A 24,230-nucleotide genomic window follows, 5' to 3' on the forward strand; every position below is an offset into this window, starting at 1 on the left:
ATGCCACCTGAACACAATGCAAGCATTGGCAGGGACTCCCCCAGGCTGTGCAGATGCCCAGCAGCCAAGGCAGTCCTTGAGCCATAAAGCAGGCTCTGCCCACCTCTAACTACGTTTCCCTCAGCCATGCCCTGAAAACTGTCCCTGCTTTATGTATGATGCAGTGGAAGAGCTCACAGCACCCCCAGGAAGAGTGACTGGTGATCCCATTCTGACCCCCCCCCCCCCCCCCCCCAAGATCCCATCTCAAAGGTATTACAAGAGAAAAACTTGATCTCACTGGGGCCCACAGCACTCATTAATGCTACCCTGAGGAGGGACAGCTGGGGCCACAGCAGTTTTTGTGTGAAGTTGAAGTGCACCCCTATAGGAAAAAACAAGACTGCTCTGTAGTCTGCATGGCCATGCTACATTAAGCTACCAAATGGAGAATTAAGCTCTTCACAAATTAGAATTACTCCTACAATAATTTCAGAGAAATAAATACCTATTTTAAGGGGAATTTGACAATTAAGATGTGTTGGGTTAATGGGATTTAACAGGTTTTTCAGTGTGATCTAATGAATTTTGAAATACAGTCTCAGGATTTGCTGTAGAGATGGCTCAACCTCAGCAGATCCCAAGATAAAAATCTTTTAGGGGCATTATGTACTTAGCTGACACAAATAACATTTTAATTACAGTTAATAAGAGTCAGATTTTGCTTTGAATTCCATGATGTCAAACCTGGCATGCTCCTTTAAGGAGTCTGTACAGAGAGCACAATAGATTTTTCTGTAACTCATCTAGATTTTTTTTTGCTCATGTCAGTTTGACCTTGAAGAGAACACGATGTCCTTCGAGATTCTTATTTTAAAGAAAGTCACACTCAAGGCCAACAACTCTTTCACTACAGAGACCTCTATCTTTAGCTGGTGAAATCTGTTGCTTTAACATGGATTAAAGACAGCATTCCTTGTACTCCCATTTTGCAATATAACACAAATACAACTGAGCTCTGACTTCAGAAGCATCACCACCACTAAGCCCCATGCTAGAATTTCTTGTATGAGTGCTGGGAATCTGTTAAGATAGGCTGTTAAACACAGCAAGGGGATGCAAATCTGAACAAGCTGATTTAAGGCCTGGTCTTTTAATTAGAAAGAAACAAGTCTCAAGTTACTACAGTTTGAATAGTCCAATTGATTTCAGTAAGCATTTTTATGCATTATCCATTATTAAACTATCTGCAAATTGGGGCCATTACACTAACAATCAATTGTAGCTGCTGTCAGTTAATTCATTACATTTGCCCACATGTAACATCTGTTGTTTTTATTGATATCATAAGCTGTCCTTCAGATTTCATTATCCTATAGCAGTTTAGCAGATAGCCATGAATACTGCCGTAACCTGACTAGGATTTCACCAAATACTTCAGTGGAATTAGGGAAGTGAGCTGATAATAACATTTTCCTACCATTACTGTTCCATGGAACTGTGAGCAATGTAAAAGAGGAGCTCAGAAAATCCACAGGTCCAAGTTTCTCTATGTGCTATGTTATTCAAATGCACATAGGTGCTTTTGTTTACCTGATCCAGAAAGCAAATACATAAAACTCAAGCTCAGTAGGGATATTTATCTAAGATAAATAGCTGATAATTTGTGTTTGAGTTATAGCATCTTTTAGAGCGATATTCAGTCATAGCTTGAATACTCTACATGTTGAAGAAACTACCACGTGTCTAGGGAAGTTGCTCCAGTCATAACTATTCTTGCTAACAAGAGACTCCCTTGTTTCTAGTCCGAATTAACACAGCTTCACTTTTTGTCATTGGATTTGTGTCTTTTCCTGCTGAATGTAAGAGCTATTTTTCCCCTACAACACTTGTTGACTATTGTCATCTCTTAACCTTCACCCGGAGAAATTAATAGACCAAGTGGAAATTTGTCAAGGCACTGCATTGCCATGTACTCTAAAATTGTGGGTTTCTGCCATTTTTTGTATTTTGATGTATGCTTTGTGAAATCTCACACCAAAAGGGACAATGTCAATTCTACGCATTCAAGAACATTTCCTGACCTATCGATGTTCATGCTCAGTGAACAAATCCCCATAAACTTGTCCTCGCACATTAGAACTAATTACTTAAATATAGTAGCTTTATAACAATGAAGTAATTAGAAAACTTAAAAACAATTTAAGCACATAGACATCTTGGTATGTAATTCCCACTGACAGGATGAAAAATAACATCATAGATTTAAAAGCATGCAGCTTTAATATCTATGGCTTTACTACAGCCTTCATCTACTGTGAAGCTTGATTTTTCCCCCCCTGGGATCGATATAATTCATAGATTCTTTCACAAGCCCATACAGAAAAGTTTGTATTTTTTCTTCATTGGGATTCAATGATGCTTCCACCACTGTAATGTTGGACATGACTAAAGTCAGGATTCAGTTTTATCAAACAAGAATTTCTTATAACTACCCTTTACTTAAAAGAAGCTAGACCAAGTTCAAGTATTTTTAGAATGCCTGATTTTATCTAAACTTCATATTTGGGCGTGTCATTTTTAGCTTTAGGCTGCATTTCAGTTCCCAGAACCCTAAAAAAAAAATCTCCCTAACAACAAAACCACAAACTTTTGACATTTTTCACCCATACTTAAAAAGTCAGTTTGACAGGAAAGATGTTTTCCAGTAAGGTCTGTATTGTTGGAAAATAAATGCAAACAAGTATTTAGTTCTACTTGGTGCTCTTTAGAAATGGCAGTATAATCCCCTAAACTTCTGAAAACTTATACATGGGAAGCAATCACTCCAAACAGCACCTATTAACCCACTCCTTAGCTTGAGCAAGTTTCTGTGTCAAGATGTCTCCCAAGAAACTGCAAAAAGCAATCACTTTTCAGCTCCCCACACGTGTACCCTGCTTTTTTATTTCTTCTGATTCTCTGGGGATCTCACTGATTTCTCCTGAGCTGTGTACATACACACACGTGTACTCATACATATGCATCTATTCTGGCTGACTGCCTTTTTCTTTTAAAAAAAAAGTTTCTTTGACCAGTGCACACGTTCTCTTCCTAGGCCAAATCAATTACCATACTGGGCTACAGCATGTTGGGCTCAGTGGCTTCTCCCGAAGTTAGTTGCGTATGGATATCACTGCACCTCACGGACACAGGTGATGCCAGTTTCACACAAGTAGAGAGCAATTCAACCCAAGATCTATAAAATAATCATGAAAACATTTGGGCATGTTATTGCCTACTTTACAGCCTTAACATAAAAACATTCAAAAATTATGGCCACTTAAGTTGGTTGCTTTACTGATAAGGAAAATACTAGAGAAAATGAGGGTAGGGGGTTTCTGTTCCTTTATGACAGAAACAATACAAGATCAAGATCCAGGGCAGCTAAGTTCAAGACTCTCATTAAAAATCTGGGTGACTTAATTACCAGTATTAACAATTAGAAGCCAGGCACACTGTGAAGATATATTTAACGAAACCCATGCCTCAGGCACGAGAGATGACAAGGCATTTCTTCATGTTTAATGCATTGCACAATTACTGCAGAAGATTTTGGCCTTCTGCTAAGGAGTGTCTGTGTACAGGGGACTGGGAAACACATGGGGAAAAAGGCCTGCTCTAGCTGCTGTAGCAGGTGCCTCTACCTCTCTGAAACAGTTTCAGCAGTGACATCTAGGTGAAAGAATACAGGATCAGTACAAAGGAAATTAAACCCAGTCTCCCTCACCTGTCACAGCTTTCTCCACTCCAGGAGAACAGACAATCAGAGTTACTGTGGAGGTCAGCATAGAAATACCTGTGCTTAATTAATTCAACCTAAAGTTTAAAACCAGATTCAAAAATTACATGAAGCAGTGATATTGAAGAAAATTTGTTACTTATAATTCAAAAGACTTGTAGGGAAATCATAAGAATCTGTATAAGCTTGAAACATTAAGTTTTTGTATAAAGCAAGAACCAGAAACAAAAATAATTTTGACATAAGAAAACATTTCAAGTTTCTGTAAAATTTCTTTTGAACAAGAAAGTTTGCCTCATTAACATGTACTGTGAGAAGCTACATGGAAGCAGCTAGGTGTGTCCAGTCATACACTAACCCGGATAAAACGATCAAGCCACTTTTAGGATTTATTCACAGGGTAAATAACTATGGCTTTAGCTCACAAAGTAACAGTTCCTCCAGATGCAACATGGAAACCACCAAAAGTCTGACTCATTACTACAAGTTATAAATCACAGATTAAGTCTTGATGAAAGTAGCCATGGAAGAGCCCACAGTTTTGAGATCACTGGTGTGGTATAAACAGCTCTAGCATTAGCAATTATATTTGATGTAGTTAAAGTGAATTACAACTTTTCTGAATTACCGTGTTAGACTCACAGGGTTAAATAATGAAGGTTCAGAGACCTTACTTTTCAGAGCTTATTCCTGTTAACAGTACAAGCTTAAAATTTTAAAGCTGCTCTTATTTTTGAAGGACTATCAGAATACTTCACAGAACAAGTGTTTTTCCCCCACTGTTTTTTTATTACATTCAAGCACATGAATTTCATGAATTTTCTATCCATGATAGATATTGTTAAATGGACACACCGTAACTAAAAACATTGTTTCAAAGTCCTTTGCATTTTGAATCAATTATGGAAGAGTCTAAGCCAACGTAAGATAGAGGTACAATTTGTCTCAAAGCTGCAAGAAAAATTAAAAATAGTGTCACTCTAAGAAGTTCAGGCAATAGTGATGAAATTGTTTTCCTTTTAGAGTTCATATACCACTGATATTCTGAGAAAAAAAAAAAGACATCTAAAGGATGATCACATATTGCTCCCAATGAACGTTAAATACAAGCACATTTATATATAATATTGGCTTTTTAGATAGCAATCTTAAGTGTCTGAAGTGAGCCACATAAAAGAACCTGAGTTACCTTCACCTAGTTTCCAGGTACTTCATTGCAAGTCTCCCTTGCTCTAGAAAAAACAACTTGCTTCTCAGTCCACATCCACTGCCTTCCCTAAAGGGGAAAGGAGAGCTGTGTTAGCAACATAGCCCCAGCCTCCAGAGCCTGCAAGTGGGCCGCTGAGCCTGTTCCGGAGCTAGCCCACCTTTGTTCCACACCATCCTGCCTCCCATCAGGGGGTCTGTCTACGGGAGCAAGGACCCCACGTTTTCCATCCAAACCCCAGCTCCTTGGGAACAACCGATAAAACAGCCACACACACAAACACGCCCTTTCAGACTTCTCTCACTTGTTCAGTGCCATAGGTGGGTCATCTGAAAGCTTAGATTTTTATCCTGATTCTTTAGTATTAGTGCTAACCCTGAATAGTTTTCTCACTTGGTCCCTAGTCTTTTTTCAAGCCATGACAGGACATCCTTGGAAGACCCCAGCATTTAGCAAGCGCTTAGCTCAGCTCCCAGGGGATTTTTAACTTACCACACTGAAGAGAAACATCTCGGTAGCACTACTAAGTAACACTGCACCCCTTCCCCAGGCCCCCTCACCTCCAAGGCACCCAGAGGCTGCACATCACAGAGCCAAACCCAGCTTCACACTGCCCACAGCTTTCCTGCCCCGCACATGGCAGCAGGAAGGCGAAGCTCCCAGGACAACTAAGCCTCGTGGCCCGAAACGTTAGCAGCTCCAAGAAAGGCCCAGGTGCTCAGGCTGGCACATTTATCACACCTGGGGGTGGTTAATCTGGCAATTGTGGGTGCACTTGGATATTGCACATGAAGTAAAACTTTTCACCCCATCCCAAACAAAGCTGTCTTTGACATCGATACATCCAGATATACCTGAGAAAAGCTGTTTTATCTGGCAGAGCATTTTACAGGTGCGTATACTGTAATTCAATAGGATTGCATGACTCACTCAGTAATTAGCGAGAAGCCTTTTAACAGGCACAAACAAGATCCCAGGAAACTAATACCTTCCAGGAAACATCTTTCTCACCTTCTAAGAGTCATATACCAGGGTGAGGAGCAGCTGGCCAGGCTGCCCATGAGCAGAGACACCTGGCAGGTGCCACTACAAGGTTTCTGCAGAGCCGAATTCAAGACATTAGCAATAAAAATGAATTTCATTGTATTCAGCTGCTCAGAAACAAACATATGGGAAAAACAGAACAGGCAACAGCAATGGATCTACACTTGTTAAGTGTATTTTGGTTTTGATATTCATGTATTCCTATGCAGAAGTTAAAAAGTCATGGCAATACGTATACTGTTGTTTCTAGGAGGTGTTGTTTGAACTATACAGACCTTTAAGAGGAAGATGTTGGAGTCATCACACCTGTAACAACTTTATCATTCAGCTACAGTATAATTGGGCAAGGAATCTACTAAGGGACCTGCTGTGAAACAGTGCCTAATTTCAAGAGGAAGAAAATATGTGTATAAAAAGTGCACCAGCAGCTAAGGAATATGTTGTGTTAGCAAACGACTTGGTATTGCCTTTGTTATTTGAATTTCAATTTTTGTCTCCCTACAGGGTCATTGCTATAGGCAATACAAAGGGAGAAATAAGCCCTGGACTTGTTCAGGTGAACAGAAACTCACACCCATTCGAGTCACCCTTGACTTGTTCCACCTCAGGTTTGTGCTGAAGTAATGCAGACTAGTTTAGCTTCTGCCACCCACTGAAGTCTCAATACTATCTGATAGTCAAGTCAGCATTTGTAGGGAGAGGTACCAGCCTTCATTACCACTGGAAAATAAATAAAAAAAGCTGAGCAGTTTGCAGGCACTCAGCCTCTCTGCCCAGGGCATGCTATGCAGAAAAGAAGCCAATTTCAGACCTGAAGACAGGCTGAGTGCCTGAAAGCCTGTCTTTTTCCACAAATATCAATCTAATAAAAACTATTACTTCTTCCCACAGATCCTGCCGCCCTCTTAGACTATCATGGTTTCAGAAGTGATCTTACAAGCATCTGGGAGCCACTGCTGGCAGGGGCAGCTGAGTTCCAGCAGTGTTGCCTGTGCCAGGCTATCCCTCTCATTTGCCAGCCAGAAATAAAAAGATGTGCTCCCTGTAAGAGGACTTTGAAGGGAGGGTGGCCATCATGTTCACCACAATTAGAGAGAAGACTTGTAAAAAGTATGGTATGGGATTATAAAAGAACAACCTTGCTACTTTTTATGTCTCTAGTTCAAAGCTGCCAAGCCTCTCTTTCTCTGCTGGAGTAAGGCTGATTTAGACCACAAGATACAGATTGTTACAGATAAATTGCCAACTTCAGGCTAAAGTAGGAACAAAATACAGTTTTTAAAGAGGCAGGTAGAGCTCACAGAGAAATGCATCAACCCTTCCCATTCATCTCTGACCTTTTACAGAACATGAAAACTCAGTCAATTAAAGAAAACCAAAACTAAAAAGCCAAACCAAAAACCCCAAACCAACTCCAAACTTTTTTTTTTTTTTTTAACTAAACACTACAGCTGGATTTACTAAAATTATAGTCAAGACCACTGGAAAATTGCTAGGGTGATAAAACAGCTTGTATCATAACCACCACTTTCATTCTGCTGTGTGGTTTGAGAACTCATCTGGTTTACTCTTGGCATTTTTCTTGTCTGAAAATATGTTGCTACATGATCCTTAGTGGTTAAAACTATGGCTGAGTCATTCTAGTCTGCCACAGTCAACTTATCCTTCAGAAAGCCTGCTCCCACCACAGTGTTTGGAGAGCGATTGGACATGCTTTAGCTCCTGCAGAGCCTCCCACAGAAGGAGACTGTATATCCACAGCTTGCAACCATACAGGAAGTTTTTTGGAAGGCACTAGCCAAGAAAATGAAAGAAAAGCGTCTAAACAAAGTAAGAGCAAATGCAAAGCTTATTTCTGTAGTTGTTAGCCTCTATGAAATCTTGGCCAGAGAGTATTCTAGAAAACAGACTGCTTCCTGCACATCTTGTCTTCCACTTGTAGGCTCTCACTGAGAGATGAGGATCTCTCTGCAGCAGATCATCCATTTGACTGATTAGTCAGATGGGAAGAAAAAAGGGATGCAAGAAAACCAGGACTGGGAGAAATAAGAGATTGAGACAAGGTCGACTGAGAGCGTTAAGTGGGATGGAGGGGAGTGAGCCTGCCAAATAAGCTCACTAAAACACGATCACTTTCCATTGTCCTCCACTTCTGCTTGCCAATACTGCATGGGTATCCCATGCTGGTCTGCAAACCCAGCAGACCATTATTCCCCTGGCTTCTGTCATCGCATGCTATAAATATACATGCTTTGAACACTAAAGATGTGGCAAGTATCCCCCTGGAGACTTGCTGGGTTTCCATTGCATGTGCCACCCATGAATTAAGACCCCAATTCTTTCTCATGAATAGCAATTTCTCCCTCCACGGCAATTAAAACTTTAGAAGTCCCTGAATGTGTTGAACTGTCATGTTTTATCCCAAAACTCAGCATCCATCTCATTTACTATTTGGCACTAGTTGGTTTATCATGGGAAAAGATACCAAATTGTTGGTGAGATTAGTCAGGCAAAAGGAAAGAGCCACATCAAAAACCAAATATTTAAAGCAATCCTATGAAAAACTGTTCTTGGGCTTTCGTTCCTTGAGTAATAACAGATCTTACTGGAAGTATAAATTCAGATATATAATCTTAAATGATCAGAGAAGTAATTCAACAGACTGTGCTTTCAGACAGCTCAAAGACACCATAATAAACATATTTACTGCAGCCCCCAAAGATTGCACAGCAGAAAGGTTTATTCTGTACTGTGCAAGGCCTACCCTAAGTCTATTTCATTCCACTTGGGCATCTTGTTTCATCTTGTTTTCACTGGTTTTAAGTGACTTCTTACCTGTCTTTGGGCAGTGAAAGACAGCTAGGTACAGCCTGTGTAAAAGAACTAGCCAGCTTTCTTTAATTGTTCTCCCTGCATAGCTAGATCTCAAAGTAAGTACAGGTATACGTTTCATGGTTGAGTAAAGTTGTTGGAAGCTGGTGGAAGTAGGCTCTCTCCAGGAGACTCCTGGCAGTTCGCACACATAACAGCTGCAGTGAAGGAAAGAATCCCATGACCCTGTGCTGGAGAAGCACGGAAGCAACATAATGGCCAGGGTTTTAAACACAATTTAAACAGCAGCTTTCTCTGGACTAAAACAGCACAGTAGCAACATAAAGCTTTTTTTTTTTTTTTTTTTTTTTTTTACCCCATGACAGCACAGTAGCAACATAAAGCTTTTTTTTTTTTTTTACCCCATGACTTTTGCTTGAGCTATACAAGACAAAATATAACCATGAAGACCTGGCCCAGAATACTGGCAATACCTTAAACATCTCTGAACAAAGCCCAAGCTTTATCAACATAAGCCCATGTATCCTTTGACAGAATAAAAAGTGAAAGAAAGCAAAAACTATCATATGTAAACTGTTACCAAAAATTAACCACAAGTATCTTCTTTTCCAATTGCAGGCAGAAATTGTGGCTATGTTGGACATTCTGTGGCAAACTTCAGCAAATGCTGCAGTTATAGTGGCAGATACCATATGCAATACTGCCAGTTCTGAAAGATGGTTCCTAAATATATGTTTTAATACCACCTTCTTGAAATGCACAGGTGATTGCAACAATGTTGTCTGAAATTTCTCAGGTCCATGATGCAAGGGTAGACCAATAACAGAGTTAGGGAGTGTGAGGTGTGAGGGGATGTCTTCACTGCCAGACAACTGAGCTTGCCTCTGTCACCCTCAGGCTTTTCACAAAATTTTGAAAAGTTTCAGACTATTCAATATGAAATAAGAAAAAGCCAGATTTTAAAAAAATAAAATAGAAGCGTTTTCTAGATAGAAGTTTATGTTGTCAGAGTTGAGCCCATAATGTGATTGCAATACTAAATATAATCTTTAGATTGTAACACTATATGATCATGACAATAATCAGCACATGTGAAGTTAAACAAAACCCTATTTTTCCCTAATTTGAGTGCACAATGCAGCTGTGAAATTCCTGTAATGCCGCATTTTTAGTTAGCATCTTTTTAAATTTGAGTAGTTTTAATCATTTTACATTCACAGAATACTTAAGTTGCCAGTATCTTACATGTTACATGTTTATAAATGTTTAGACTCATTGAGCTTAATGCTAGGTCCCCAACTTTCCTTCCCCTCCAGTAACTCTCAAAACTCTTATTTATTATTAACAGCACAAACAAGAATAGAAAAAAGGAATCTTAATAGAAGATAAGGGTAGCAAAAGAAGAAATATTCACTTAGTCCCTAAGGAACTGAATAGTTATCTATAAAGTAGATTTGTCAGGGAAAAACCTATTGACTTTGTTGTTCACATTGAGCTTCAGATGGTAAATAAACATGCGAAAACCAGATTTGTAGGTAAGCAACAAAAAAATCCACCTGCCATAGCCTTAGTTTCTATCTCAAACCAAGGAAAAAGTCTACTAAAAAGATATAAGAACTAAGGTGTTGATTTTTTTTCCTGATATGATGCCAGAATAATATTGGTATGTAACTAACCTCTAGAGCTCAGAAATTAATTTGCACTCTGGGATCAATCAGTACTAATACAATGGAAAGCAAACTGTGGAAGGCATCCAAGGCAGAGCTCAGTTGCTTTAGTTTGCTTTGGCTATACTCATAGTTTATCCATTGTCTATACTCAGCTTCTATCAAATTTAACTGCAATCAAATCTATCCTGAAATTTAATTTACAGGAAAATGAATAATCCAGAAGCTGAAGCCAACAGGTATGATGATACCGTTTCCCAGAAAGAGACTGGTTTTGTAGTTCCACTATTGTAGAACACACATAGCAAAACTGCAGAAAGAAGGGTAAATGAAGGCATTTATTCACCACCTTTACATGAACATGTATCACAATCATATATATATATACACCAAATTGGATCAGCTAAGAACTCTTTAGCCTTTGAATAAAGTTGTTCTGCTGCTGATGGATGGTTGCACTCCAGCCATCCGTAAGCTGAAAAGCAAAGTGCAGCATAGAAGTGATACAGGTGTTTGCCTGCCTGGAGACATTTCCAGGTCAGGGAATCTTTCCCTGCCCTACTAAAGGCAATTTTTTGACCATTTTTGGATGGCTGGGGTCAAAGTATTGCTGCTGTTTCAACAACTAAGTAAAATTCTGTTTGTCAGGCCACCTATTGCTAAAGATCATGAAATTAAAACTAGAAAGTGTTCCCTATTTTCCATTAACCACAACAAAACTTAAGTTTTTTTTAAAAAAAAGGAAATTAACTTGCACATCTCATTTTCACTACTCTCATTTGATTCAGCTCAGCTGGTATTTTTTTATTATTATTATTCCTGGTTATATCCCAATTTAATGGGCTTTAGACTTACAGTGGTCCAGAAGAAACACACTGAGGAAGCAAACTCTCCTGTGACCCATCAAGTATCTTGCATGATCATGCTTGAACAAAACCAAAACAATTTAAAATTAAGTTTTACACTATAAACATACAAACAGTCCCAATGACAGCACGACTTGCATTTTCCTTTGTTGGTCAGAAGTGAACTTCAGTAGTAAACAGTGGAGTGCTAAATTTCCATGTCTGAACACTGAAGACTTAGCCTTGTTACTACTATGGGATAGAGAAAGGTAGACCTAAGGCAAATTAAGCTAAGCCTTTTTCACTTAGGCCAAGATCCAGAACTCTCTATCAGCACTTAACTCACATTTGTTTCAATCTCCCTCAGAGAATTAGGCAACTAGATATGAGGTCTGCTTTTAAATAACCTTGTGAACCTGGGACTTAATTTACAAAGTGCTTAATGGAGGTTAAGGGTAATTTATGTATGAATATTCTCCTGTGCTTCCATTCCAGAAACTGAGGCTGGCATTAAGTTAACTACTGGAAATTGCTTTGACAAAATATGGACTCATGATCTAGCGCTGAACTAGCAACAGTCAGTGCTTTCAAGAAGAGGTTTTGAGCACATTTGGACTAGCAAAAAAACTTTATACTTAGCAGAAGTTTGATTTTTATATTGAAACCTCTGGAAATGACTTAGAATGTATTTCTTTTTTTTTTTTATATCAAGAAAATATGCTCCAAGGTTGACTGATTATACGCTCAAACTACACAAGACTGAAATAAGTGACAATTGGACATAAAAAAAATCCAATCAATTCCTAATAACTCCTTTATTCTAACTTACCCAAATTCACGGTTGCTTCTGACAAATTTGTTGGAAGAGCCAAAATCTCCTAGAATATGCATGATTAAATCTTGGAGTGAGGTTTGTTCCCTCAGCCATTCCTTTCTTAGAGCTTCTGCTCCCTAAGATGAGTTAGGTCTGACTAAGGAGCCTCTCAAGTTTTTCAATACTCAACCTAACACTGGAAATTCTGCTTGTTACTCCCAAAGGCAGGAAGGGATTTCCACATGCCAGCTGATCCCACACACGCCTTTGGCACATAGCAGGTGTGCACACAGCCAGCTTGCCTCCTACCTCCTCATTGCTTAAAAAAAAAATCAAAGCAGCAATTGCCAAAACAAAGTATGTGCAACAGTGACAGCAAAACCACCAAAACTTGTTGTAATCCATGCTTATTTACAAATGGTCTTTCAACAGATAACAGCTTTCACTCGTGAAACCTGGGATGATCTGGAGTGACAGAACCAGAAACACAAGCAAAGCTCACGCTCTAGTTAACTTTTCCAGTAAGCCCGGAGTCACACTGCAGCACATCAGAGCAGTTCAGATTCACACTTTTGTTTTCATCAAAGTAGTTTTACCATGCCCACATTCACTGTGTATTTAATTCATTTTAAAGCACTATATTACTCTTTAAGAACAAAACTCAAGAAAGACCTATCCATTTTAAGACATACAAAATTGATTACTAGTTTAAAAATCATTACATGGTTACACATTTTTCTTAAAGTGCTTCTTCACTGAGCAATATTTATCATGTAACTGCAAGTGGTTTTTGTTGTTGATATATAACAATTGGCATGAAAACACTGTTCTAATGAATGATCCTCATGGTTTCTGTAAAACTCAATGACCCTAAGGAAAGGGAATAATAGATTATTTTTGTATTGACTTTTTTTGAAGCTGTTAAACTTTTGTCTTTTTTCTTAGTGTACACACTTCAGCTGACGCAGCTTGCCTCAGTTTATGTCCATACATGTTCTGGCATTTGCTGTTGCATAAAAACAGAAGATATATTTGTATTGATTAAATTCCACAGTGGTAATACATTTATTTTGACTGATTCTTGAATTAGGTCAGAGTAATGTAATACTGTATTGCTAGTTTCTATATTAGATGCTAAAAATCCATTATAAGATACTGAAAGTTATTATGCAATCGTGAATGAAGGTTCTTCATCTTTTTCTCAACTAATCAGCCTTGAAAAAGCAGAAATTTTGCATTGAAAATACACAAACTAAGACATGGCTTTTTTTCTTCGGTGAAATTTAGCATCTAAAGATTCAGCTCATCGTCACACAGAGGATAAATGAAAGGAAAGGGTAAAATGAAAATATGGCATGGTTCTCAAGGGTTTGGACTTGAGCTTTTCCAATGAAGTGCAGCTTTTGCAACCAGAAATTTAGTTGGCTCCTACTTGTAATTAGAGGCAAAGTCCTGGAACTAACTAGTTTCATATAAAAACTTTCAAAAGGTTAAATGTGAAGAGGTATAGAAAGCCAGTGACACAACAATTTGGGGGTACTGGTTTTGGAATTTACCTTATATTTAACGATGAGGGCTGCTATGGCTTTACAGCTCAGGATGACTCTCAAGGAAGTGACATCACCTCTGGTGCTTCCCTTTAATGAGAAGAGTTGCAAGTTATTTGTAGTTCCAGCAAAAGAAGCAATTCAAGCCTTATTCTTCCATATTCTTCTGTATCTTTGAAACAGAATGGAGCTCCAAATAGTTCACCTGCCTATTTGCAGTAGTATCTACCTAGGGAGGTCAGGGCAAGATTAGCATCTCATCAGTACTGCTTGCTGACCCAAGATATTCAATTAACTTCCCAACATGCTGGTTAATTCAATGAACAATAGGACAGTAAATTAGAAGGATAACATGAAAAATGAATTGCTTTGCTGACTATAAAACTGGAGATATTGTACTACCTATTTTCTCCTTCCTGAAATAGTCTTCAATGGAAGTTTTCACAAGAGACATTGATTGCTCAGACTTAATTCAAGGTGAAGTTTTCCAATTTTTACAAGAATACTTGGAAAACTTTCCCAATAAATATATAAGCATGATTTACAGAAATTTGCTTCATGCAAATTTGATGGTTAAGAGAAAATGGATACAAAATACACTAATATAACCGCTAGGCGGTAGCCCCTAGCCTAACTACCACTCAACAAAAAAAAAAATCAAAACAAACCCAAGAATGTCATTTGGTCATAAGACCCTGCAAAGTACACAAGCATGAGCTAACTTCTGAAATCATTAATCATGACAGCTAATTGTTGCCTCTACACAGAGGCTCACCAGCTTCAGCATGGTTTCTTATGTGCATGCAGTGCTCTCCAGAGTGAACATTTTAGCAGTTTTGTCCACAATCTAGAAATAAAAGATATAAATGAGCACAATACCCAGTCTTCATGAAATTAGAGAGATCTGTGGTCCTAGTGTAATCTCTTTTGAGGCATCAGGGCAAGTGTTGCTGATGAGAGACTGAGAGGAGTTACCAGTACATACTTCCCTTTACTCAAACACAGCCTGTCCAGTAACCAGGCATGGACAAAGTGATAACCAACAAGACAGAAGAACTGTCGTTGTTGCATATTTGCTGTAAAATATCTCAGAAAGAATGACAAATTATATATTTTGGCAGATTTAAATAAAAGCTTTCCAGGTGCTGAAAGAAGTAGAATGTCATCTGGTTGTATCTTTGTGACTAATGGAATTGAACAAAGTGTTCTTGTAAATATCGTATTGTGATTTGACAGCAAGTATAGAGGAAGCAGAAGAGTTCTGATTTCAAGCAACAGAGAATTCAAGAAAGCCCAAGCTTAAATGTCTTGCTGGTAATACTTGAAATTACTCAACCTAAAGTAATTTTAAATTTAGCAGATGGAACTCTCTAATGACAAAACTCAACATGATTAATCTTTGATTTAAATACTATTTTACTCCAATGTGTTCAAAAAAGCTGAAGCCAAATATTGTAACCATAGCTAATTTCAAAACAAATGAGAACATTGCAACATAGGATTTAAACCAAAACATGGAAGCTGAATGTTAAACAAGGTCTAGGAGAAAAAACAGTCATATAATTTAAAGTGTCATTCTAAAAAAAAATAATGGACATGAAAAGCAATTTTAAGTAGTCTAGTTAGAAAAGGTAAACGAACAGGTTCTCATGTAATCAAATCCACTGAGTTCTACCTGAAGTGTCAAATTGTGTAACTGTAGAGGTAAGACAAAAGCTCGTTCAGAACCACGACCTAGACTCACCTCAAAGAAGAGGTGAAAGAATTAATATTTCTTTGAAACCCTCAGTTACTTTAGCGCATCATAAGCATCAGATTATTATAAATCTCTCACTAGAAGTATCTACAAACAAAAAGATTGCCAACATCACTACATCTTTTTTTTTCCTTAATCAGCCCAGTCAGAAGTGAATGTGGTTACTTTTTTCTGATGGAAAATTTTACTATTTTAGGAAATTCTGCTAAAAAAGTACTGCTCAGGAAATTGACAGGCAATCACCAAAAAATATCATTTAAAATCGAGGAGGCTTGCAGGCTTAAATAAATATGTACCTGCCAAGCAGGAGCGCGGGCAAATACATATATGACTATTTCTGAATTTATCAACCGAAGGCTGATCTACTCCCACTTGTGGCCCAATAACTAGTTTGTCAATAGGAAAGTACTGTGTAAATATCAGTTCAAGGGAATCGTCAATGTAATTAATTCCAGAATAGGGAACAAGTCAACAAGAGCAAAAAGCACCAAGGCCCTTATACCACAATAGTTTGCGAAGAGAACAAATACATACATCACGGAATTGTACTGATATTATTGCCTTGTCATCCACAGAGAGACTTTTAGTATTAAGACAGTGCATGCTTGTTTTAATCATCCATGGCATAAGCATTCAGGCTATGCCATTTCATTTTTTACTTTGCCAGAAGGAATACTGGTGTCACTGTCTAGTGCTTCTCTTCTGACATATCTTGGAAGGCATCTTTCAGTATGATGTAAAATAGATTAAAATGCTGTTATCAGTAGGAAATGGGATTGAATCCAACAGATTCATGTCATGCCCCTTCCCTGCCCCCCAAGAAGGAAGTTTGTATAGGAAAAAAGTAGGTGCTACATAAAGAGAAACATGATAGAAAAAAAGGGAAGATAATCCAGAAAAAGAGATAAACAGTGAAAAAAAATCTGAACTGGCTGACAAAAGGAATCTCAGACAGCTCTCAGAATTTAACACAGTACTATTTGTGAAGCTCAGCTGGAGATTCCAGGACGAAGGAGGCTGCCTACGAGGCCTGTAATATCTTTGATCCTGGGGCAGGCCCACTGAGATGGCAGCATTCACCCCCACCGGGCACAACGCTCCTTCTCACAGCATGGCACTCCTTACATAATAGCTATGTTGGACAAATATCCAGCAAACGTCTCAGAATTGTCTGGAAGGTGTCATCCACTCCTGCAGAAAGCGATAAAGTTTTGAATGTTTTCCCCCTTGCTCTGGAGGGAGGTAAAAACTCAGAATTGGGGGGTTGCTCTGAAGAAAGGGGATTCTAAAAAGCATTATTTTGGGAGAATCACATGAAATTTTCTCTTCATGATGTCTACTGAAAAAAATCCTGGCACTTTCACAGGAACAGTCTAGACTGATAGAGAAGCAGAGCACCCAGGTATATTTTTCCCTCCCTTGACTGGCTGCTGAAGGGGCAGGGAGGCTGCAGGGTACTCAGCATCTTCCTCTCACAGAAAGATATTCAGAGGCAAAGAACTCAATTTCATTTTCTTCAGACAGAGTTTTCCTGAGGGGAAAATACTTTCTTTCCCATAGAAAATATTTGATTTCACCAAAAAGGGCATTTTATTTAAGAGACCCAGGGGATTTTATCATCCAATAATACCAATTTCACTAATTTTTTTTTATGTTGAAAGGAACAGGTTATTAGCTCTTGAGAAATCATTACATTGCCTTTCTATTTAGATCCTTTTTTTTTTTTTTTTATAAAAACCGTTTCCAAAGGAATAACTTAAAAATAAGCTTCCTTTCCGACTCGGAGTTACTGCTCTTTCCCATCTCTGCTGCTCCTCCCAATACCCCAGTATTTCACGTGCCTGTCTGGAGCCATTGGGGTCTTTGAGAAGTCCTCAGCCTCATAAGGTGAAATGCTGTCTGTCTTAACATACGAATATGCCTAGACCACCCGTTGTGTTTCCTGGAAGAGGTTCAAGTCATCAGCTGGGAGATTCGGTTACCAAGTATAAACGGTCAGTAAAATTTCCAGCCTCAGACATGACACAAGAACTGGGAAGGTTGAAGTAACTAAAGATTAAATGGAACCTCCACTCTTTAGAGGTTTACATGGAACAATAAGCAGTGTAACCACAGAACCCTCTTGTGCCCCCTCAGCATCATGCAGTGAATCAAGCTCAAGGCCCTTTTAACTTTAGTAGCTGTATTCTTGCTCCATGTTACTAAATTGATCCCTTAATCTCCATGTGCCAAGTGAACTCTTTGTTCTCACGCAGCACACCTCCTCCCAAAGCCCTGCTGGAACCTCAGGGGCTGCCTGTGCTCTCTTGAGGCTCCCAGGTACTTACTGCAGTGATTCATTCAGGAACTTTAAGTTCGTAACCATTAATGCCTAAAACAAACTTTGTATTGGTTTCAGGTTGGGACATTACTTCTTCTTTCTTTCTTAAGTCTAATATCAGTGGTTCTTAACAATTATTGAAAGTATTCCTTAGAAAATCCATGACACAAACAGATCAATGTCACTTCTCTAGATAAATGTGCTCAAAGAATGAGTCAAAAATATTCATTAATTGCAAATAATGAATTATGAATCTCTGAGCGAGGAACATCAAATGCAAAATATCTTAAATGATACAGTTAAATACAGCTCTATTTCCCTTATTCTGCAATGTAGCCAGTACTATATAACAGCACTTTACACTTTGCATCATTTGAAAATTCACCTGTCCTGGCTTTACCAAAAAGTCAAAGTAGAATAAATACCAGCAATTTTATGTGAATTAAATTTGGCTGAATAACAAAAAAAAAAAAAAAAAAAAAAAAACACAACCATATCAAATGCTGTAACAACTCCACCTAGTTTACTGTATGTTTTACTAGGAAACTATGGTTTTCCTGTGCCAAACACCTCTGGAAAGACTACTCTAAAAGAGGAAGCCTTGCAAAAATGCAAGTAAGTTCATGTATTTCTTCCTACTCTCCATGTAGCCACAAAATCTTCATTCAAATCCTCCCATTTTCAGCTGAACTTGCAGCCTCTTGAAGAATCAGAATAAATTCTTGCCATAGTTAGCTCACTCTGACCTTAGGGAAGTATTGCTCTAGAAAATCAGAAAGCAGCGTGCCCGCTGGCCTTGGTGATATAATCAGATAGATCCGATTCCATCTCATTCTTAGGTCAGGAGCATCTAAGAACGGACACCTAAATTCTTCGGCATAAGCTTTCAGGGACAAAGCTACTTCAATTGAAAGCTTCTTTACTGTTCACTCACATGCCTCAAAAGGCTGGGAGCCTGGGTTCCTCCTGCAGGTGATACCTCACTCTAAGCTGTTTACACCTTTGGCATGTCCTGAACCTGGGTGCAGCCTGCTACAAGCTCCCTTCGTTATGGCAGTTCTCACCACTGGGCAATCAGGAATACAGGATGCTGGGCCTTGCCTCAGCAGCACCAAGCATTTGGAGTGACGCCATGGACCAAGGCTTCTGTGAACACCAGCTGTTATCCCACCCAGCAAGGGGATGGGGGAGTAGCAAGTGGAGTTGAGTACATCTTTCCTGGGAGGCAATGGGAGCAGAAAAGCACTAATGAAAATCAAGACTCAAAGGAAAAAAAGTAAAAGCTATGAACAGATGGGAGGGTTTCCTCCCCTGGTGGTATCAATTCTTATTTTAAGAACAGTCTTCACATCTCTCATCCCTTACAGGACAGGTGCAGTGGGAACATCCTCTGCTGCAGCAGAAATAGTTTGCTTGGAAATCACTTCTGGATGTCTGGAGCTAAGACATGGTATCACCTGGTTAATAAGCTACTTCATGGATTTGTGATCCTTTGTCAGCCTTGTACACAACCCCTTGCACATTTCTTTTTACCATTCCTGTAGCAATCGAGCAGAAGCACTGAAATCTTTGTGGTTTTCTGTTCTTGGAAAGGAAGATGAACAAAGCAAGTGCAATCCTGCCTTGTAAGTATTCCAGCAGAGACACCTGATGAGTGAAAGTTCTGATGAGGTACTGACAGCTAGAAACTCAGACCTATAATCATCCTTGGGGTACTTAATAGGCTTAACTAATAATGCCTTTAAATATCAGCTTCATACAAGCCATTAGTTGAGTCATAGATCTCTGTATAAATGAGTACCTGGGAAATCTGAACAACTCTTGCATGACATTTTCGAAAGCTGAAACGTGCCTTACGGAGGAGGTTTCATTCCCTGGTGTAAGAGTCATTGCAGACCTGTATCAGGTACTGCAGACAGTACCAACCCAGCCTCCTGAAGTTAAACACAAGGGCTCATACATAGGGTCAGGAAGGATCCAAAATAGTCACACAATAAGCAGGGGGTGACCGTAAGTGTAGATAATTGAAATGTGATGCCAGGTGGCTGTTGCTGGCTCTGGGACAATTTCCGACCTACTCAACCTGCCTGAGAACAAGAGGCCCGCAGACACCGCTCTGGAGCAGGTTTCTGCACAGCTCAGCGCTGCACCTCTCTGTAACACCATAGTAACACCATGCCATGCATTTGTTAACACTTACGGACAGAGATGCACCTCTATTCTTGCTCAAAGAGCACTTGGGGTAAATATACAGTGTTCAAATACAGGGTTTTCCAGTCTTAAGAACTAACTGAAAATGAGTAGAACACAAGAAAGCAGGCAAGTGTATTTTCTTTCATTTTAGACTTAACCTTCCTTCAAACATCAATTGTACCTCTGGTATTTCAATATTTGTCTTGTCCTGAAGTTTCTTTATGGTATTCATTTCTGGAGATGTGTATATACATCTTCCATTTTAATTATAGTTTCAAGGTACTTGTTAACTTATGATTAGCACAGTGTGAAGCTGAAGGGGAGCAGCCATTGGGCCCAGAATAACCTTGTAATTTTCTCCCTGTTCTCAGCTTTCTAAGCTCTGAGGCTCCAGATTGTTTGATTCCTGTTTGGATTTTTAGCCCATCATGAACGTGACACAGTTGCTAAGATACATATCAGTCTGCACCATGTTGATACAATATTATTTAAACACTTTAAAGGGCAGCCTAACAGTTCTCTATAAACACACATCTCCGCTGTAAACTGTTCTCAGCAGAAACAAGCAGCCTGACACCAAAATTAAATCCAGGGTATTTCAAAGATTACTGTGCAAGGCTTCACGAGCATCCTCCCACGACCACCACAGCACCTCACAGACAACACGGGTGTGTTGCCACCCCTGCTCTAGATTCAGTGCGCACACGTCCCCTGGCACAATGCCCACAGCTCCGTATCGAGTGAGATTCCTCTCCTGCTACCGCTGTCACAAATAGCAGGGAATTTGATTTGATGTTAGCAGCCCAGGGACACGAGTTGCTTCAGTAACCTGCCCAAAGTCAGCCCAAGCAGAGCAGCTGGGGCTGAGCTAGGGTTCCTGCCCACTGCCCTCACGTGCTGCCTTGCTGCACACCACCACACCACTTCTTGTGCAGCAGCCAGGGGCCCTGCTCAAGGCCAAAGACCTTGCTGCACCATGTGCTGGTGGAATTTAAATTAGAAGCTTATAAAGCAAGGCAAGAGATTCACATGGTCAGGAGGAAAATACTAGGAAATATTACAGGCCAGGACTGGTGTGCCTTCCTATGTGACCACCCGGTTTCCCTCCGCATCTGACAGCGCCCTGCAAACAACCAATAAACCCCAGCAGCTAGCTCGCCATGGGACAGCCCTGCAACAACACTGATTTTAGTAGCTGTTACAAAAAACAGCAACTCCCATGACCATTTCCAAATTTCTGAAGCTAGTGAGGAACATTTTAACGGCAAAACATCCAGACTTCAGAAGTACATAGTTGGGGCCCAAGCTCCAAGGACGAGAATGTCTCACGGTGGCTGCCAACAGTCATCCCCTGCGCCAAACTGAAGTCACAGCAACAGAACACGTTTTCAAACCAAAAAGTTATCCCAAAACAGTACACTGTTTTCAGTGTGGAAAAAAATATCTATTTACAGCATACCTTGGTGAGTCCAGCATACCATAAGCCTCAGAGCTGTTTCACAAGTGTCAGGCATCTATGTAGGCAACGCAGGTGCTCTGAGTACCTGGAATTACTCTCCCACTTCCTCAATAAATGGTTGCTTTTTTTTAATACATCAAGTGTACCAAGTTTCTTTGCATTGGCTTTAAATTATAACAGTATCTTCGGCTGTTTTCCCAGTGTTATTTAACTGTATTATTTAAGATACTGGTAAATATTTATTGCCTCCCTGTAATTCTTACTTCCTCTACTAGAGCACATCCAGTCTATTCATAAATATTTCCTATTTTTTTGGATTAAACTGCAATTTTTTCAGTGCTTTATTTTCTCTCTCCTGAACACATAGAAAATGCTGCTTTAACTCTGCTTCTTCCTGGTTTCACCTCTGCTTAGATGTTTCTGTTCAGCCCGTGAAGCAGTAAGCTGAAGATGCTGAGACAGCAGCAGCCAGGAGCCCAGCTCACCAGCCAAGCCCACAGCCACCAGGCAGGACAGGGCTGCAGTAGAACTGGAGACCAGACCTACTTCCAAGCTGCTTAAGGAGGGAACAAGCCCCCTGGGCTGAGTTTAAATGCAGCTCCTGGGCCCACGGCAGGTGAGGTGGGTGCTGGAGGCTCCAGGTGTTGCTGGTCAGGACCGATAAGGAAAGTGAGTGTCTATACTGGCCTGACACCACACACACACGACCAGGGGTGTTGCAGTAGGACAGGAATGACAGCAAAGTGTTGCTGCCAGGTGAGATGCAAGGTCAGTTATTCAGGAGAGGGCAGAAGGGTGGCCTACAGGTGTATGGCTTTTAAGTTAATACACTCACTTGCCTGATTAGTTAGGCACAAGTTAGGCACTTGTGAGAATCCTCTCCAGAATGAAAACAACAAAATACTCAATATCTATAACATATAAGGAAATACTTTTTTTTTCTTTAATATTTTTCCTGAAAATATTTTCAACCTTCCTAACCCAGGGAAATTATAATGTATTGATTTCTTTTGGGTGCACTATCTCATCTGCCCAAAAGTTCTCAGTTACCATTTGGGCAAAGACCCTGACCAAACTCTTCTCATAAGCATCACAAGCATGATGTCTGGATCAGTCACGTCTACATTAGTCATCTGCCTTCAGAGACCATCAGGCCAGACTCAGGAAAACATTGTGAGTCGAACGATGGAAATAATACGGTGAAAGCAGCAAATTGAATCAACTCTGACAAAGATGACCTGTCCCTCTGTTGTGTAGAAAGACAGAATAGGCCATGACACTTACTGTTTGTTTCCACGTGGGTTTTTAGGCTCTCGTCATTTTGTGTGCTTGCTCTTTACAGAACAACTGCTCTTCATAAGTCTCAGGGCTTGTTTCAGGGGCATTTTCTTAATACTCATGATCTCCACTGACAGTATGCCCATAGATAGTTCTGAAAGGCCACACCATGGCCACTGACCTAGTGTTAACGTGTCACAAGGTCCACTCCAACTTTTTATTTTTTCTTTGCAGATCATACAATTATTTTAAAACTTGTTTTTAAAACATGTTGCCAAAAGGAACAAGGTTTTTACTCTTTCCTACTCCCAGGTCCTAAACTTCATGAACAGCACCAAAAAGTTGGTTTTGACTTGTTCAAATTTTTATATTAATGTAGAACAGTTACTTAATGTTAAAAATGTATTTCAAAATGTAAAAACATCCTGCTTTGGAAATAAAATCATAGGACACCCCAACATCCAAAAATTGATCCATATTTTTTAATCAAAAACAGAATTTTCTTATGTTTTGGTATCAATACAAAAGGATAACTAGACAATTTTTTTGGCAAGCATTTCCTAGTCAACTGTACTTCCTGTTCTATGCACTTATCCTCCTGGTATGTCCTAACATTTATAATATCTACACAAGTTTTTCTTGGCCACATGGTATTTCATTCCATTGTTAACATTGTCCCCCCTCCCCAGTGAAAATGGAAAGCAATCCAACTAATATCTTCCTTAAAGCCAAGGCTGAGTGATACAGTAATATCAGACCACTAATGGCACGAATTACCCCACCTGGCAATCCTTCATTCTTCTGCTCATCCTGCCAGCCTGGAGCAGTTGCTCGCCTCCTTTCTGCACAGCCACCAGCACTCTGCAAGCCCGGCAGCGCCTCCGAGCATATGGCGAGTGCTCTGGGCTTTCAGCAGTGCGAGATGGCATCAGTGGCCAAACTATTGTACACACGTAGCCGCCTGCTGTAAGCACCTCTCTGCTTGTAAACTGACTGTAGTTTCAAAAAAGTCACTTGCTTCAGGAAGTATGGCAGGAAAACTCTTCTGCCGCCACTTAGCTATGCAGGCATTCTCTGTTTTCTTTTCCCTAAAGATGTCTCTTTGATTTGAAAATCACTATGTAATCTAGGAGGTAGGATGACATGGAATACTTTATTTTTTATGAAGTGCTAAATGACAGAAAACATTACCACTTGTTGATGCTCACAAAACATTTTTTTGTCACAGTAGAGTGTGGCAATTGCCAGGCCTCTTGTGTCGGAGACAGATGATCATGGAAAAGCCATTGGAGATGAAGGAGAGCACAGAGGAAGCACCTGGTCACAACAGAGATGACGCTTGCTAGTACGAGGGCCTTGCTGCACAGGGAGGGAGAACAGGAACTATTCTCTAGTCCTGCTCTGATCTCATGAAACAAAACATGGAAATTCAGTAAATAAGAACCTTATGGAGACTCATGATGTTCCAATCAACACATTCTAGGATCCATGTCACACTACTACATATT

At 39.7% G+C, this 24,230-nt stretch overlaps 1 long non-coding RNA gene across 2 annotated transcripts; it reads right to left on the minus strand.

Moving 5' to 3' along the window:
* Nucleotides 1–720: 720 nt before the first annotated feature.
* On the minus strand, nucleotides 721–22,069 carry LOC106036253 (uncharacterized). 2 transcript variants are annotated; one of them, XR_001207198.3, is made up of 5 exons: nucleotides 21,445–22,069; nucleotides 13,726–13,806; nucleotides 4,950–5,036; nucleotides 3,749–3,837; nucleotides 721–3,217 (listed from the first exon to the last, which is right to left on the minus strand). It is a non-coding gene; the product is annotated as an uncharacterized lncRNA (long non-coding RNA). The 2 variants fall into 2 exon arrangements; XR_007163031.2 differs by lacking the exons at nucleotides 13,726–13,806; nucleotides 21,445–22,069 and adding an exon at nucleotides 5,528–6,177.
* Between the last annotated feature and the right edge of the window lie 2,161 nt (nucleotides 22,070–24,230).

The sequence above is a fragment of the Anser cygnoides genome, chromosome 9 (assembly GCF_040182565.1).
Source record: "Anser cygnoides isolate HZ-2024a breed goose chromosome 9, Taihu_goose_T2T_genome, whole genome shotgun sequence".
Classification (NCBI taxonomy): domain Eukaryota; kingdom Metazoa; phylum Chordata; class Aves; order Anseriformes; family Anatidae; genus Anser; species Anser cygnoides.